Consider the following 16,220-nt stretch of genomic DNA (forward strand, 5'->3'; position numbering starts at 1 on the left):
GCGATGGATTGGTGCCATGACAGTCGAGTCTGGCAGGGAAGATTTAGCGAAATGCGAATAAGGCCAATGGAAGCGCGGCAAATGACTCATTTAGATAAAAAACCTTCATTTATGTGAGAAAGAAAAAGAGATTAAATTAAAAATTGTGTGATAACTAAAAATCTTCATACGCAGTGAGGCAAACAACCATTCTTCAGACTTTGACTTGTCTGATTAATCGCTATAATAAGGTAAGCACTTCGATTACAATCAACCTTAAAGTGACGTAATCAAATACTGTGCTATGAAATAATTTTAAACATGGATCATCTATATTACTGCATACTTACGATTAACAAATGTTAAAATACTCTATATAAGCGTTCACTTGTAAATATTACATAAGTTTGTGATTCATTGTACCCGGTACGGTGCGCTAACCGCCATTGTGGTACCTTAATTATTAAAATAAATTTTACAAATAAACATAAAATAATCGATTTTGTAAGATATTTGCACAGTCATTGATTGTAGCCGAGATATTTAAGCCTCAATGATTGTAGCAGAAAAGTGATTGCAATCACAGTAATACAAATTATTGTAGATTGTAATTTGTATTTAATTAATTTTTCTACAATCAGCGATTGTAAACAAAATGTGATTGCAATCAGATACTCAGAATCGTAAAAAAATGTATTACGTATCCTTATTGACTTATTGGTGTATATCAAACCCTAATTGATTGATGTAAATTGGTTGATTTACCATGAATATATATTTTTTTTAATGTAGCTTAAGGCTATTCGGCGCCTATGAGTGAATATGCGATTCCCTGTGAACCGATTGATACGGGAAGTATAAGGTGCCGAATTGGACTAGGCCTAAGCTACGAGGGTCACTCCGCAAGAGAAACGTTGTACAAAAATATCTTGGAGTCATTATAGACAGTAAGTTGTCGTGGAAGCACAATGTGGATAATAGAACGCAGATAGCCTCAACGGGACTTTACGTATGCAAAGAATGCCAGGGTGTAGGTGGGGTCTATCACCCACTCCCTCTTATTGGAAATTTACAGTGGGTTTTAAGCCCATCCTAAACTATGGAGTTTTGCATGGTGGACGGCAACATTAAAGAGTAGTTTCTTCGAAAAATTACTATGACTATGCAGGCCAGCAATGCCTAGCATGTCGGTAAAACAATTCCAACGGCTGCAATATTCTGCACATTCCACCTGTATTCTGAAGACTTTTGGCGAAGAGCATAACGTTTACAACTGCAACGAGACTTGGGAAGAAAACGATCGAGAACGTATTGTGCTCAGGCCCTGCGACCGCAAATCTAAGGCTCCAGCTATTAGGAGTTTCACGACTATCAGTTCTAGAAGCAGGAAGTCACATAGGTTTAAGAAGCTTTTAGTATTTTCCAAGAGCAAGAAGGTATTTCATAACATAGGTCCTGGTTTCTTATATGGTTTTTCAGTTTGGTCGTCGACCAAACTTCTGGAACCACTATGGAATCATTCAGTCTATGTAAAGTCCTCACGGACCAGCCAATTCAATCTAACCTAACCACCGCAAGGATAGAAAAGCAGAACAGTTTTTTGTCTAGCTATGTAAGTATATTTGATGGGCATACGAATACATAAATTACGATATCGGTTAATAAATCGGCCCAGTCTAATGTATATGCATACTAAATGTGCAACATGTTGCACGAACTTGATGTAATATGTATGTTCGCAGCAACATTTTTTTTTCGTCGGGAAATGTTATTTGCTATTGCGAGCACGCATTGATAATAGCGTTTTCTAATTCATCTAGGCATGTAAATCTTGTCGTTAGTTTTCAGGAAATCCATGCCACGTTGTTGTCAATACTGTTTTGCATAACTTCAGGGTATGACAATATTACAACTTATTGTGAAGACATTAGGAATTATTAGTGTTCGGCCGGTGTGCGTCTAATCCTTGAGAGGTGGGCGCACCGGGTCGATCTCAGTGGGAAGAGAAGATTCACTCAAACGAGACAAATAAGAAGCACAGGAGGATTTTCCTCGTTATAATGGGTGAACTTTATTATGTGAATAGATATATATAACCTGGTTACAATATTACCTGAATATATTCTGGAAAACAGTGGAGATCGTTGGCGGCAGATGCGTGCTGGTTGGCGGTTGAAATCAAAGAGGCCGGTTGTATAGCAAGCTACAACCGTTGACCCGCAAAATCCTCCGTTTTGGAGGGGAAAGGCACCCACACATCAACCCCGACATGCATATGCATGAGTGCTGACAAAAAGCACACATACACGCGCATGTACATGCATGCACATGCATGAGGGTGATGGTGTGGGTGGTTATAAATTAATTCGAGTATCGAGTATCGATTTGCAGAGTTGCATTGGGGGGGTCCCAATCAGATGCGGAAAAGTTAGGCATCCTGCCTAAACATGCCGGCCCCCCTTGCGATACGCAACATCGTTTTCCGCCAATGACCTCCGCTGAAACGAGAAAAATTATTATAAGACTTACACACTAAACTTAATCTAAGTGAAGAGTTCGTCTGCGACGCAACATGGCCGGGAATCCCTTTCGACGTGCTTAGCATGCCACCTGAGCTAAGATGAAAGAATTAGCGGTTATGAACAGTGAAGTGAATATTTCTTGCCATTGAATTGTACATAATTCTTAAATATAGAAATTCAGAATGTAATATGTGAATTGTCGATGGCCAGTAAGGCTGGACGAAGAGGCCAAGGTCTCCGTTCCAGAGTGGCACCATTGTTTGTTATTCTTTGGTTTTTTTTTTTTTTCGGTCCGGATGGAGAGGCTGAGGTCTCCATTCCAGATTTGCGGGTTTTTTTTTGTTGGTTGGACGAAGAGGCAGAGGTCTCCGTTCCAGACTCGAGGGTTTTGAGGTTTTTCTGGGCTGGACGAAGAGGCCGAGGTCTCCGTTCCAGCGTATAACGTGTCGTGTCGCTCTCAGGGCGACTGTGGCATTTTATGGATGTGCCAGGGCGAGTGGCCGTGAGGTTGGTTGGGTGATGCGCGTTTTCGCTGCAGCGCATGCATTTCGTCAGTTGGGTATTATATTATTACCCTACAAAACACCTGGTCACAAACCCTACCCACGCCCATGCAAATGTGACTACGAAGGTAACCCATCACCGTAAGATGACTAGTCAAATGACGTGGAGTGACGAGAGCGTTTTTTGCAAAGTATTTAGTGCTGTGATTTCGAGCAGCTTATGTGTTTCAACAAAAACCAGCAAGATTGCGGTGTGTGGGAGGTTGGAGCGGACGTGATTCCACGCCACCCGCGCAAAATTACTTGTTTTCGTGATACGCGTGGCGTTTTATTAACAAACGTACGTTAAAATGTATGAATAAACCGAGTTTAAACCGAAGCGTAGAGGCTGACGAAGGTATGTATTTAAATTTGATACGCGTGGCGTTTTATTAACAAACGTACGTTAAAATGTATGAATAAACCGAGTTTAAACCGAAGCGTAGAGGCTGACGAAGGTATGTATTTAATTTTGTGCGCAAGCTCATGAAGAATAGCGAACATCGTAATTAAATTGGAACATGTACCAACTGCCGGTGCTTACATGCAGATTGGCGATGCGTTCTTCACGACGCGTTCTATCTGCACGTATCATTACTAGATTGCATGCAGCCCTGTCGTGTATTTATTGGTTAGCTGACAGCTGGCATGGTGAATTTGTGGTGTACGAGTATATATATACATACAGGTACTTGCTTGCCCTTGAAAAGAAACTAGGTCACTGGGGCAGTAGCACACTAGGCCGGTAGAAACAGTTCACTTTTCCCATTTCGGGATTTTGTCTTGTCGGGATTCTTTAATTTCGGGGCTCGGATTGTTTTTGTACCGAGCCCTTATAATGACTGTTTGTGATGTTTGTTGTTGAGAAACAACAATTCCTACCCCCCGCCAAAAAGCAGACAGTACCGACGGCAAAAAAAATCAGAAATCAAAAAGAAAAAAAAATTTTTTTTTTTTTGTTTGTAAATGAGAGCAATTAATTTTGAAGGAGGTGTTTGCCTGTATTTTTTTTTTTTTTTTTTTTTTTTTTTTTTTTTTTTTTTGCGTAAGCATGTTTTGTGACTGCCCGGGTCAAAAAAGCCGATCCCGATTTTGTTTCTTTTGCGGGTTTTCGGTACCAGTGTGCGTCATTTGATGCAGCACTAATAGAATATGCCGAACCAAGTAGGCATACATACATACATATGTACATACGTTGGTTACAAATATGCCTTCCAGTATAGAGAATGAAGCAAAAACAAAAATGAATCGAAAGATTTATTTTACCGTTTTTGCTTCAATTCATGTGGAATTTTACGCATTGCTGGACAAGAAGGTAAGTGGTAAAATATTTTTCAATAATTTTACTGAAATAAATATTTCTTATGTTATTTCAGATTTTTAATACATTTTCTTTTCTTTTTCAGGTGAGTGGTGGTGGAGATCCAGAACAGTGGATGGGTAAGTATGCCGGTATCGTTCCGTTTTTAGTATTTTTCAGGTTACCGGCATCGCAAAGGGGGTGCTCCAACTGCGGCGTCGGCCGCGCCGTCAGTTGTCACACTTTTGCGACGCCCATTGATGTATGCACTAATGGCTTTTTCTCTTTTTCTTTGCAGATTTTGTCATGGATATTTTTGGGCACAGTAGATCCTGATCGTGAAATGGGTTCATGCCACGAATACCCAGAAATGTGTTCGTGCTGGTGGTAAACCCAATGATTTGAGATATGTCCGTAACGATGTCGTCGGTTCATATCGGTTAGGTGTGCATCACAAAGGTGCCGATATTGATGCGCTTTGTGTGGCGCCACGTAACATTGAAAGTACATATATTTATTCATCTGCGATAGCAAGAGCATTAGCTAAATTTTAGGCTAATTTTAATCTAAAATTAAATAGAAATATGGAACAAATTAATATCATTGCAAAAGAGAACATGGGCGCTCGATGATGACTATTGTGACTATAAGTGTACACAATTTGTTTTCCCTCTTAATCATTTTAAAAATTTAGAACCTTCATCTAGCTGATTAAAGTATCATATTTTTTTCTCAAATCGGTCAAACATTTTTGAATACCGAATACGATTTCTTTGGCTCTCAGGCACTTTCAACCTGTTTTACATGTCAAATTGACCACGTTGGTCAATAATCTCTAATCGATGTACAAAACTACATGGTGGCCTGAAATAACGAAAATTTTTAAAATACGTGAAAGATGTTGAAAAAAGTGTAAAATTCGACATGGATCCAACCAAATAGTGACAACTGAAAACTGTATACCGAAATTCTGAAGCGTACTTACAAAAAATATTTAGCTTAAGTAATAAAATAAAAAGGTACCGCACATCAAAAAGACGAAAATATACCACGAGTATTCCGGGATTAATGCTGGTCTTATGGATTATAGCCTATTCTCTACTACCCAATTGTCATGCCAAATCCTTTTTTTTTTTTTTAATTATGGCCAACATGTCACCCCGCGTGAACCATCTACTACGAAATCTCCAGCTACAACAAGTGCGCCGGAACTGCCCGAGATAATAATTGGACCCTGTCGTTGGGTTATTGGAGGGAAATGCCCGGACCAGGAAATACCCTTTTTTTTGTATACGCGACGTTATCCAATGGATCGACAATGCTTGCTAATAGATGAAACAGTTGGACAAATCGAACTTAACAAACTCTAACTTTAATCCACGTTATCCAACAAAAATTATTATACATGGCTATAATGCGGATATGTTTATGAATCCATTGCAACGATTGCGTCAAGAATATTTGGTGCGTGATAAATACAACATCATTTAGGTGGATTGGGCTATTTTGGCACAAGGTCCATGCTATTTGAGCGCGGTACATAATACAAAACACGTAGGAGCCTGTGTGGCACAATTGGTGGAGCGTATTATGGAAATGGGCAGTTCCGATATGCATGTCATAGGTTTCTCTTTGGTTGCGCAGTTGGCTAATTATATTGCAAGAAGTTCGGGGTCCTTTCAGCTGCCTAGAATAACGGGTCTTGATCCTGCCATGCCACTCTTCATCACCGCCGGAGTGAATGATAAATTGGACCCTCGCGACGCTACTTTTGTCGATGTCGTGCACACGACTGCGTTTGTTCAGGGCAGAGTAGAACGCTGTGGCCATGCAGACTTTTATATGAATCCATTTGCCTGCAGCCATCAACGTTCCGTGGAGTATCTTCAAAAATCAATACGTTCGCGCAAAGGCTTCTGGGGTTGGGCTTGCAGTTCATATATCCTTTGCTACGTCAAATTAATAAATGGAATAAATTGGACATGAATTTTAACAACATAGAACGGCCATCAATGGAGTTCTCACAGACGAAGATTGGACCTACGTTAGTGTAACTGTTACGGGAGATATACCAAATAGCAATGATTATGTGCGGAATTCTGTGGAAGATGATCAAAGTGCAGAGAAAGCCGAAAAAGGCCATGACACACCTGTGGAATGGCATATCATCGTCGTAATTTGATAAATGGTCCCATTGATGATGATATCTTTAACGTGCCTCATATTGCACGAGCAGAGCCGGAGGAGAAAAACTCAAGTAGGCAACCGCGATTAAATGAAATAAACTAGTGAAATCAAGCTTTTGTATGAGTTTTAAAGGAAATAGAAAGAACGTATTGGGTTAAAAAGATCGTTGAAAATTCGAGAACGGCAAATTATGGTTAAAACCTACATTGTGTTAGCTTAGGCTGGACAGACGGATTTTGACAACGCTATTGACCAAAGAGCCACTGGCCGCACTCGTTAAGGCTTAAAATGTAACTTGGGGTTGGAACTGATATTTTCGTCTGCAATCCCAATTACTGTAAGGTAGGGTTTCCGCGTTTGGCGGGGATAGTGGAGCATTTGTTTTCGATTTCAGACGACCTGACGTTGGCGGGACGGAAGACGTAGGATTTCACAGCAAATTTTGAGAATATCTTGTTTTTACTGTATTTTTACTTTATTTACAACCCCAATGGGTGGAAAATTTCTACTATAAACCATTGATATTATTTCCTTTACAGTTAAATGCGCAATGCCGACAAAGAAACTGTATCCATTATTCCTTGAATCTAATTTTCGGAAAACTACTCCGCGAAGGCCTTGGGGAGTGTTATCGATGTTGATGGTCCCTCCGGTAACAAGCACCATCAAGGTACTAGCCCGACCATCTTGGAACCCTCAAGGTCACAACACCCTCCCACCCCCCAGATGCATGAGGGACTTGGGGTCGCCAGCACTGTCGCGGGGGGGCCGGCATGTCGCAGTATTTAGATACGGACTTTTTGAAGCGTGAACGCCAGTCCGGCACTGTCGCAGTATTTAGAGACGGACTTTTTGAAGCGTGAACGCCAGTCCATGGAATAACCCACCAATTTTAATAACGCAGTTTGTGCTAATCGTAAACGTTTGTCGACCGAATGATCTGCAACACAGCGCCAGAAAGATGGTACGACTAAAAAGGGTCGTGTCAGTGAATCGCAAACAGAGGACATTTCACGCATGTGGAATGATTCACGTACACGTATGTCAAGGTCAAGCACAGTAGCTCACGGTTAGTATAATTTGTAGTCTAAAATATATATCGTCGGTGAAAGTTCAACCAACTGTTCATGTTGTATTCGTTGTATTTTTTAAGTGATTATATCAAATCGCCTCCACACCTTTTATATGTGGTTTGAGCTTTCATAGGCGATGTAACGTATTTACATCAATGAATATGTGCGATGGAAAACCTCATATTTCCTTTTCAATAAAATTAGGGGTCATTTTGCTTCCTAATAAAATACGTGCCGCTTATGTGCATCCACAATTCATTGCGGACGTTATGAAACCAGTGAAAACTGATGAAATCATGGATCAGGAAGTACCAAATTTATCTGGGGTGGAACGAGGTACACATCCAGTCACAACACGCAACGCTCAATCAGTGAACAAAAGAGGGTGAGTTTAGAACTTGACTTACTACTAATGTATATGCCCACATAGTACGATATGTATACGCATCTAGGTTTGCATTTTAACTAGTTTGATAATTTGTTACCAGTTTTTCACACAAAAGTTCTTCTTTTCGCTAATTTTTCGATTTTTAAAAAAAATTTAAAATTTTAAAAATATTAATGGGCCGGAGCATGCCTCCGTTTTCTGTGGCGGATCGGTTCGCCCTTCTGCGGTAGGTTTTTCTGTTGTCCTCGTTATGGGATAACGAGTGAATGGGATGGTTTCTGGTGTCCTCGCTCGGGGCGGGCGAGTGAATTCGGGGATTTTCTGGTGTCCTCGCTCTGGGTGAGCGAGTGAATTATGGGGTTTTCTGTTCAGGGGGCCCCCGGTTAGTCTTGTTAAAAAAACTTAGATCGAAAAAAATGTTTTTTTTTGTTTGCGAGCTTTTTGTACGCTCTCCCGCGTCTTCGTGCGTCTCGCTCCGCATTCAGGTGTAGGAGTCCCTCCGGCAGACTCGAAACGAGACCGGAGGTAGAGAAAAAAAAGAGAAGATGTAGGATCGCCCTCCGGTAGACTCGCACCATCACGAGACCGGTGGGTTGATTAGGGCATAGCCACAAGCTTAGGGATAGCGGGGCATCACGGCGCGTGGTTGAAACGCGTCTTCATGTCCCGCGCTCCCTTTCCCCATTGCCATCGCGTAGTACGTTTTAGGATTCCCCTCCGGTAGACTCGCACCATCACGAGACCGGGGGGTTGATTATAATATATGGCTCGGGAGAAACGCAGGCTTAGGGGTAGAGAGACACGAAGACGCAGGTTCCTTAATTTGCTTTCTATGCTATTACAACCGTGGGCCTCTAATTGTAGGTAGTCGGGGGAAATGGTGTTTTGGGTTTGATTTTTTTTGAAGGGAGAGGTATGGAGGAACGGAGGGATTGTTAGGAGGAGCACTTAGCCTTCTCGCAATCCGTCTCTTCCGTTGGAAGAAGGATCAGTTTGACCAAAGGTCGTCTGACTTGACCCTTCTCGGTTTTGAGGTCGACTACGCGTACTCGGTCATCTTCGCCGGGGTGTACGTTGACAACTCGACCTAACCTCCATTCGTTGGGAGATAAGTGGTCCTCTTTGAGGACAGCGAGATCTCCCACTTTTATATTTTGTTTGGGACGCTTCCACTTCACTCTTTTTTGAAGTTCGGATAGATATTCGGTTTTCCATCGCTTGCAGAAAGTGTGATGGAGGGCTTTGAGTTTCTGCCACCGATTGATCATCGAGGCAGGGCTCTCACTAGCATCCGGCTCTGGCGGAGCCAGTAGATGGCCGCCAGTGAGGAAATGACCTGGAGTAAGCGGCTCAAGGTCCGTTGGGTCATTGGATGCCGGGCTGAGGGGCCGCGAGTTCAGGCATGCCTCGATGCGGCACAAGAGTGTATGGAATTCCTCGAATGTAAATTTGTGTGGTGAGGCTATCTTTTTGAAGTGGCTTTTGAAGCTTTTCACTCCAGCCTCCCACAGCCCTCCCATGTGGGGAGCGCCCGCAGGGATGAAATGCCAAGTGAGTGACTGGTGGCTGTACTTCGAGACAGCATTGTCTCGGGCTTGTGCCATGAAAGTTTTGAATTCCGATCGTAGGGATCGTGAAGCTCCGACAAAGTTTGTACCGTTGTCGGAGTAGACGTTTTTGGGACATCCGCGTCTAGATATAAAACGGGCAAAAGCCGCAAGAAATGATGGGGTGCTGAGGTCAGTAGTGGCCTCCAGATTAATCGCTCGTGTGGAAAAACACACGAAAAGGCAGACATAGCCTTTGGATAGTCGACACCCTCTGCCGCGGTAACTTTTAATGTCGAAGGGTCCGGCAAAGTCGACTCCAGTATTCGTGAATGCACGGCTGAATGTCGTGCGTTCGCGAGGGAGAATACCCATAAGTTGGGTCTGAGCACGCTTTCGGTGTACAGTGCAAACTTTGCAATTGTGAATTGTAGCCCTAATCATGGTTTTGATGTTAGGTATCCAGTATTGGGTGCGTATCAGACGCAACATGAGTTGGTTCTCCCCATGCAAACTTTGTTGATGAAACATTAGGACTGTAAGACGGGATAACCTGCAGTTGTATGGAAGGAGGATTGGGTGGCGTTCATTAAAAGCTAAGTCCTTTGACGCCCCGAGCCGCCCTCCTACCCGAATGATGCCATGTTGGTCTAGATAGGGATTAAGTGAGAGTATTGCACTTTTCCCTGCAATTGGTTTTCCGGCCTTTAGATAATTATATTCGGAACTATAATGTTGTTTCTGATAGATTTTAATTAAAAGTCGTGTAGTGGCCTTAATTTCATCAGGGGAGATTAGGTGCGACATGACCTGGAATGAATTTTTTGTTTCGGGGTGGGTTTTTCGGTAGAACCTCATAACGTATGATAAGACCCGTAGAGCCCTAGGTAGGTCGGAAAAGCGTTGAAGAATATCGGTAGGATTGACGGTTGTTGTTGCGCAGGTCTTTGCCCTCTTTTCCTCTACGGAGGTGATGTAGTCACTTTCTTGTGCTGGCCATTGGGAAGTGTCTTCTTGCAGCCAAAAAGGTCCCTGCCACCACAACGAATTGTTGACCAATTCAGACGCAGGTAATCCTCTGCTACCTAAATCTGCTGGGTTGGACTCTGAGTTCACGTGCAGCCAGTCCCTATGTCCGACCATGTCGATGATCTTGGTGATCCGATGTGCGACGAAGGTTGACCAGGAACAGGGCGGTTTCCTTATCCATGCGAGGACGATCGTTGAATCCGTCCACAGGTGCACTTTCACTGGTCCCAACTTGAGATTCCTGAGAATTGATTCGGTGATTTCCGCTAACAGCACGGCTCCGCAAAGCTCCAATCGTGGAAGAGAAAGAGTTTTCACTGGGGCTACTCGGGTTTTGGCTAGAAGTAGGTTTGTGCAGACATTATCATCCGTTTTGACACGCATGTAAATGACTGCTGCATAAGCCTTCTCGGATGCGTCACAAAATCCATGGATCTCGATGTCGGTTCCTGGGGAAAAGTTGACCCATCTAGGTATCCCGATTTTATCGATTTCATTGTATTGGTCGGTGAAGGTTTTCCATCTTTCCAGCGTACTGGTAGATACTGGTTCGTCCCAAGCGGTCCCTTCCAACCAAATACTCTGCATGAGTATTTTTGCCACAATGACCATTGGTGCCAGCCATCCCAAGGGATCGAAAAGTTTGGCGATTGCTGATAGTATCGCTCTCTTCGTAATGTTTTCCGCGTTGTCCAGCATCCCTGCTTTAAAATAAAATAAATCGGAGAGGGCATTCCATCGAATGCCTAACGCTTTAACTGAACTGGTATCTTCGAATGCCAGGAAGTTTTCATTGAGCATGTCTGCTTTGGGGATGTCCCTTAGAATGTCCTCTGAATTGGATGTCCATTTGCGAAGTGGAAAGCCCGCGGAGTGTAGGACTTGACGAATTTCATCTCTGGCTTTAATAGTCGATGTGATCGTATGTCCACCCGCTAACACGTCATCTACATACATGTATTCTCGTAGTATGTTAGCCGCTGTAGGGTGTGAACTTGCGACGTCGTCTGCTAGTTGTAGGAGCGTTCTTATCGCAAGATATGGAGCGCAATTCACTCCGAAGGTAACCGTCTTTAATTCATAAAGACTAATAGGGTCATTCGGGGACGTGCGATGCACAATACGTTGAAATTTGGTGTGATTCTCGTTCACCCAAATTTGTCGATACATCTTTTCGATGTCGCTATTGAATACGAAGCGGTATAGTCTCCATCGTAAGATAAGTATGGGTAGATCGGCTTGTAGAACTGGGCCTGGGAGGAGAATATCGTTTAGGCTATTACCGTTGGCCGTAGGGCTCGAGGCATTAAATACTACGCGTACCTTGGTGGTTGTACTTTCTGCTTTTACAACGGCGTGGTGGGGCAGGAAATAATTATCCGAATCGTCGGATGGAATATTCTTTTCAATTTTTCTCATATGTCCGAGCGTTTCATATTCTGACAACACTCGAACATATTCTTTTCCTAAATCTGGGTTTTTTATTAGCCGCCCCTCATTCCGGAAGAATTGAGAGCATGCACGCTTCAGGGATGGTCCTAAGTTAATATTGTTAGGGTAATCCTGCCGGAATGGTAGTGACACGGTGTACCTTCCATTCTCACTTCGCTGCGTTGTTTCTTTAAATAGTTGTTCACAATACCTTTCATCTTCAGTTAATATTTTGTTTTTTGATACATTTTCTACCTCCCAGAACGCTTTGAGTTGGTTGTCTAACGCAACCTCGTTGTAAAAAGACATAATGCTCTTCGTTGGATTCGGTGCTTCGATACGACCGGTTAGTATCCAACCGAACACTGTCTCTTGGGCTAAGAGGGTGTTTAGCACATTCTTCTTTATACCGCTCATTATAATTTGGGGATATATGTCTCCGCCAAGTATGAGGTCTACGTCTTCGTTGACGTAGAACCTCTTGTCTGCCAAAATCAAGTCTGGGAATGCCTGCATAGTCATTGCGTTGATATGGCAGGATGGAAGATTACCAGTGAGTTTCGTTAGAACTAGTACGGGTGTAGTCAGGCTGAAGCAGGGATCCACTGGTGAACGTAGTTCGATGTTGGATGCTTCTTTCACCTGAGCTGACACCGCATTTGTGATGCCTGAAACATGGGCATGCATTTTCCTCGCTGGCAAGTTGATTCTGCGTTTCAGTCTTTCAGTTATAAAGGAACATTCAGACCCAGAATCAATTAATGCCCGCGCGGAGAAGTCGGTACCATTATGGTGAATGTGTACGCGAGCAGTTCCTAATAGCACGCCTGTGCTGGAATTGGCATGGCAGGATTTGACATTCTGATTTGCAGAGGAAGGTGGTTGTCCCGATTCCTGTCTTTTCCTTGCCTGTGCCGAAGTTGATGGGGCATTATCCGCATCTTTGAAGGGATTTCGTCCCGCCGGTTGCTGAAGTGTGTCCGCATGCAGGAACGTGTGGTGACGAGAGTGGCATTTGGAACAGTTGTATGAACTGGTGCACCTCGTCACTGTGTGTCCTGGGGATAAACAATTCAGGCAGCCATTTGTGGATTTGACGAATTTAATCCTTTCTACTGGGTTTAAATCGCAAAAACGTGAACAGTTGCGTAATCTGTGCTCCGTAGATTTGCACATTTTACATATTGGTTTCGTTGTTTGCTTGGTTACTTTGGTTTGAAAAGCACCAAGTCTTTTTGTAGGGTTTTCCGTCGACTGGCGCGACGTGTTTGATTTTTGCACTTTAGAAGTGGCATTCCCTGTAAAACCAGACACGGTTTCAAGTGTCTGGAAACGATTTGACAAGAATTTGTCCATATCCTCCCACTTGGATATGTCCGTCTTGTGATCAATGCTCTGCTCCCATAGAGCCAACGTATTTTCAGGTAATTTTGTCGAACATAAATAGGTAATAATCGCATCCCAATTTGAAACATCGATCTGATGTGTTTTTAAAGATGCCAAGCAATTATTTATGTCGCGCTGTAAGGTTTTGATAGAGCTGCCGCACTCGCTATCTATCTTTTTTAAATTGAACAAAATTTGTAGTTGTGAGTTTACGAGAATCCGTTTATTCTCGTATCTCTCACATAGATTTTTCCAGGCTGTTTCGAAGCCTTCATTTGTCAAGGGACATTTCTTGACGATGTCCTTTGCCTCACCTTGAGTTTTCTGATTGAGGTGGAACAACTTTTCTACCGGGCTTAGGCGACTGTTGTTTTTGTATATGGCCGTGAACAGGTCACGAAACGTTGGCCAAGATAGGTAGTCGCCCTTGAACACCTCAGTATCACAAGCTGGCAGGCGGATACTATGTTCGCGCGCACGTTCTCCCTCAGGTTTGACTGCCCTATCTTTTTCCTCCTTCAATTTGGCTTGAAGTTCAGCCATGTTTGACATGCATCTTAGGAATACGGCATATGCCGCTTTATGCTTGATCTTGACCGCTGCAATTTTCTTTGCGTCGAGCGTGTCAGAGCCAAGCAACTCCTCTAGGGCGTTCTCTGCTTTGTCCCACTTAGCTTGCAACTCTTTTTGCTGTATTGCAAGAGTGTGTATAGTGTGCAGAGCCGCATTGATATCATTAAAATCGGCCTCGAATTCGATTATTCGATCGGCCAATCTAATGTAGGAGTCCATGTTCATGGTTGAAAAGTGGAGAGCGAATTAACCAAGGGATATAAACTTGAAAAAACCTGAGCGAAACACCCAACCAACAACTATTAAAATTACGCAGAATTGATTATTACTTTTAATTTGTTTATTTTTGTCTGACTTTGCAGATTATTGTGCCGTAAAACAGGGAGCGGGGGAAGCAACACCAATGTGTTTTGTGTAAATAAAGGGGGCCACTCGCCACTTCCAAGTTAAATTGTATTGTATACTAAGTGCGCGCGTTGATATAAACTCGACGAAAAGTGTGAAACCGTGAAATAGATCTTATGCAACAAAGAACAAAAAACTGTGTAACAAGATTGATTAAGGAAATTAGTGAAAATAATAGTGACGCAAAAGAAATTAAATTTTTCCGCAGTCAAATGGCGTGAAATTTTTTGTGAAAGTGAGGTTATGTACACCTCTTCCCTGTGCTGTGTCTGGAGAGCCTTACCGCTGGTGGGGGGACAGACCAGATAGTCACAAGGAATCTTAACCGACGTTAATGCAACGCGTTTGCACTTATTTTCTTTTTTGGCACTACACAGTTTTTTCACACTTTTCGCGGTTAACTACAATCACGTATGGCACTTTAAATGATTTTTCGCACTTTTTATTTATTGTTTTTAACCAACCAAAAAAAATGTGGCAAGAAATATTGCACTTACTCTGGCTTTTTGGTGATTTGTATGTTCTGGTGGTGATGTGGCAAGATGACTTGTGGTGTTGCTGATGGCTTAATCTAGCTGTCGTTTGCTCAGTGTTTTGCACGATGGTATTAAATAATATACTATCCAAATTTTGTGGTATAGCTGTTGATGGGCAAATATTTTTCCGTATAACTTTTTATGTTAGGAATTCTGAAGTGTGTGCGGTCAGCTATGGTATCTTGTGATGTGGACTGTATATAGGTACTGTATTCCAAATTCCTGGTGAAGATGGACCAAATGTTCGGCCGGTGTGCGTCTAATCCTTGAGAGGTGGGCGCACCGGGTCGATCTCAGTGGGAAGAGAAGATTCACTCAAACGAGACAAATAAGAAGCACAGGAGGATTTTCCTCGTTATAATGGGTGAACTTTATTATGTGAATAGATATATATAACCTGGTTACAATATTACCTGAATATATTCTGGAAAACAGTGGAGATCGTTGGCGGCAGATGCGTGCTGGTTGGCGGTTGAAATCAAAGAGGCCGGTTGTATAGCAAGCTACAACCGTTGACCCGCAAAATCCTCCGTTTTGGAGGGGAAAGGCACCCACACATCAACCCCGACATGCATATGCATGAGTGCTGACAAAAAGCACACATACACGCGCATGTACATGCATGCACATGCATGAGGGTGATGGTGTGGGTGGTTATAAATTAATTCGAGTATCGAGTATCGATTTGCAGAGTTGCATTGGGGGGGTCCCAATCAGATGCGGAAAAGTTAGGCATCCTGCCTAAACAATTAGCTTTTATCAATTCAAACTATTTTTTTTACATAGCTAACGTAAAAACCCTGCCAAACTTCTGACGCTCAGCTCATTTCCTCTAACAGCTATTTGCCAACTGTAGGGGTAACACATTTTCTATAAAATCTTACGAGTTTACATGACGATGTGACAACTCAGTGGAGGTCTCCGCTTTCTTCTGCTTCCAAACTGCGCTGCCCACTGAAATACTCTATTAGTCGGAGCGTCTTCGTCCATTCGCTGCACTATCTTCATAATTGCAAATAGGTTATCATTATACCTCTTTAGATTCTCGCCGCGTTTTTCTCTCGAACACTCCAAGAGCCATCTCATCTTGTAGAAACTTGTTGGATAGAGTTATTCTCCGTTTAGTTTCTAAGCTGATATTGTTTTCGCTGTTAATGCTGGTTCCTAGAAAGATGAATCCCTCACAGTCCCGAATTTAAATTTTCAATGATGACGTGGATGCCTAGGTGCAAGTGCGCCGATTCTTTCTTGGATGACAGGAAGTACTTCATCTTTTCCTCGATTTGGAAAGACCGCTTTTTTGCCTCTTGGCCTAATCCTAA

At 42.8% G+C, this 16,220-nt stretch overlaps 1 long non-coding RNA gene and 1 pseudogene across 1 annotated transcript; both read left to right on the plus strand.

The window, feature by feature from the left end:
• Positions 1 to 4,447: 4,447 nt before the first annotated feature.
• On the plus strand, positions 4,448 to 7,127 carry LOC137242544 (uncharacterized). The gene is made up of 3 exons (XR_010950284.1): positions 4,448 to 4,483; positions 4,642 to 4,847; positions 7,070 to 7,127. It is a non-coding gene; the product is annotated as an uncharacterized lncRNA (long non-coding RNA).
• On the plus strand, positions 5,313 to 6,329 carry LOC137240091 (pancreatic lipase-related protein 2-like; annotated as a pseudogene).
• Positions 7,128 to 16,220: the final 9,093 nt, after the last annotated feature.

The sequence above is a fragment of the Eurosta solidaginis genome, chromosome 2 (assembly GCF_040869045.1).
Source record: "Eurosta solidaginis isolate ZX-2024a chromosome 2, ASM4086904v1, whole genome shotgun sequence".
Classification (NCBI taxonomy): domain Eukaryota; kingdom Metazoa; phylum Arthropoda; class Insecta; order Diptera; family Tephritidae; genus Eurosta; species Eurosta solidaginis.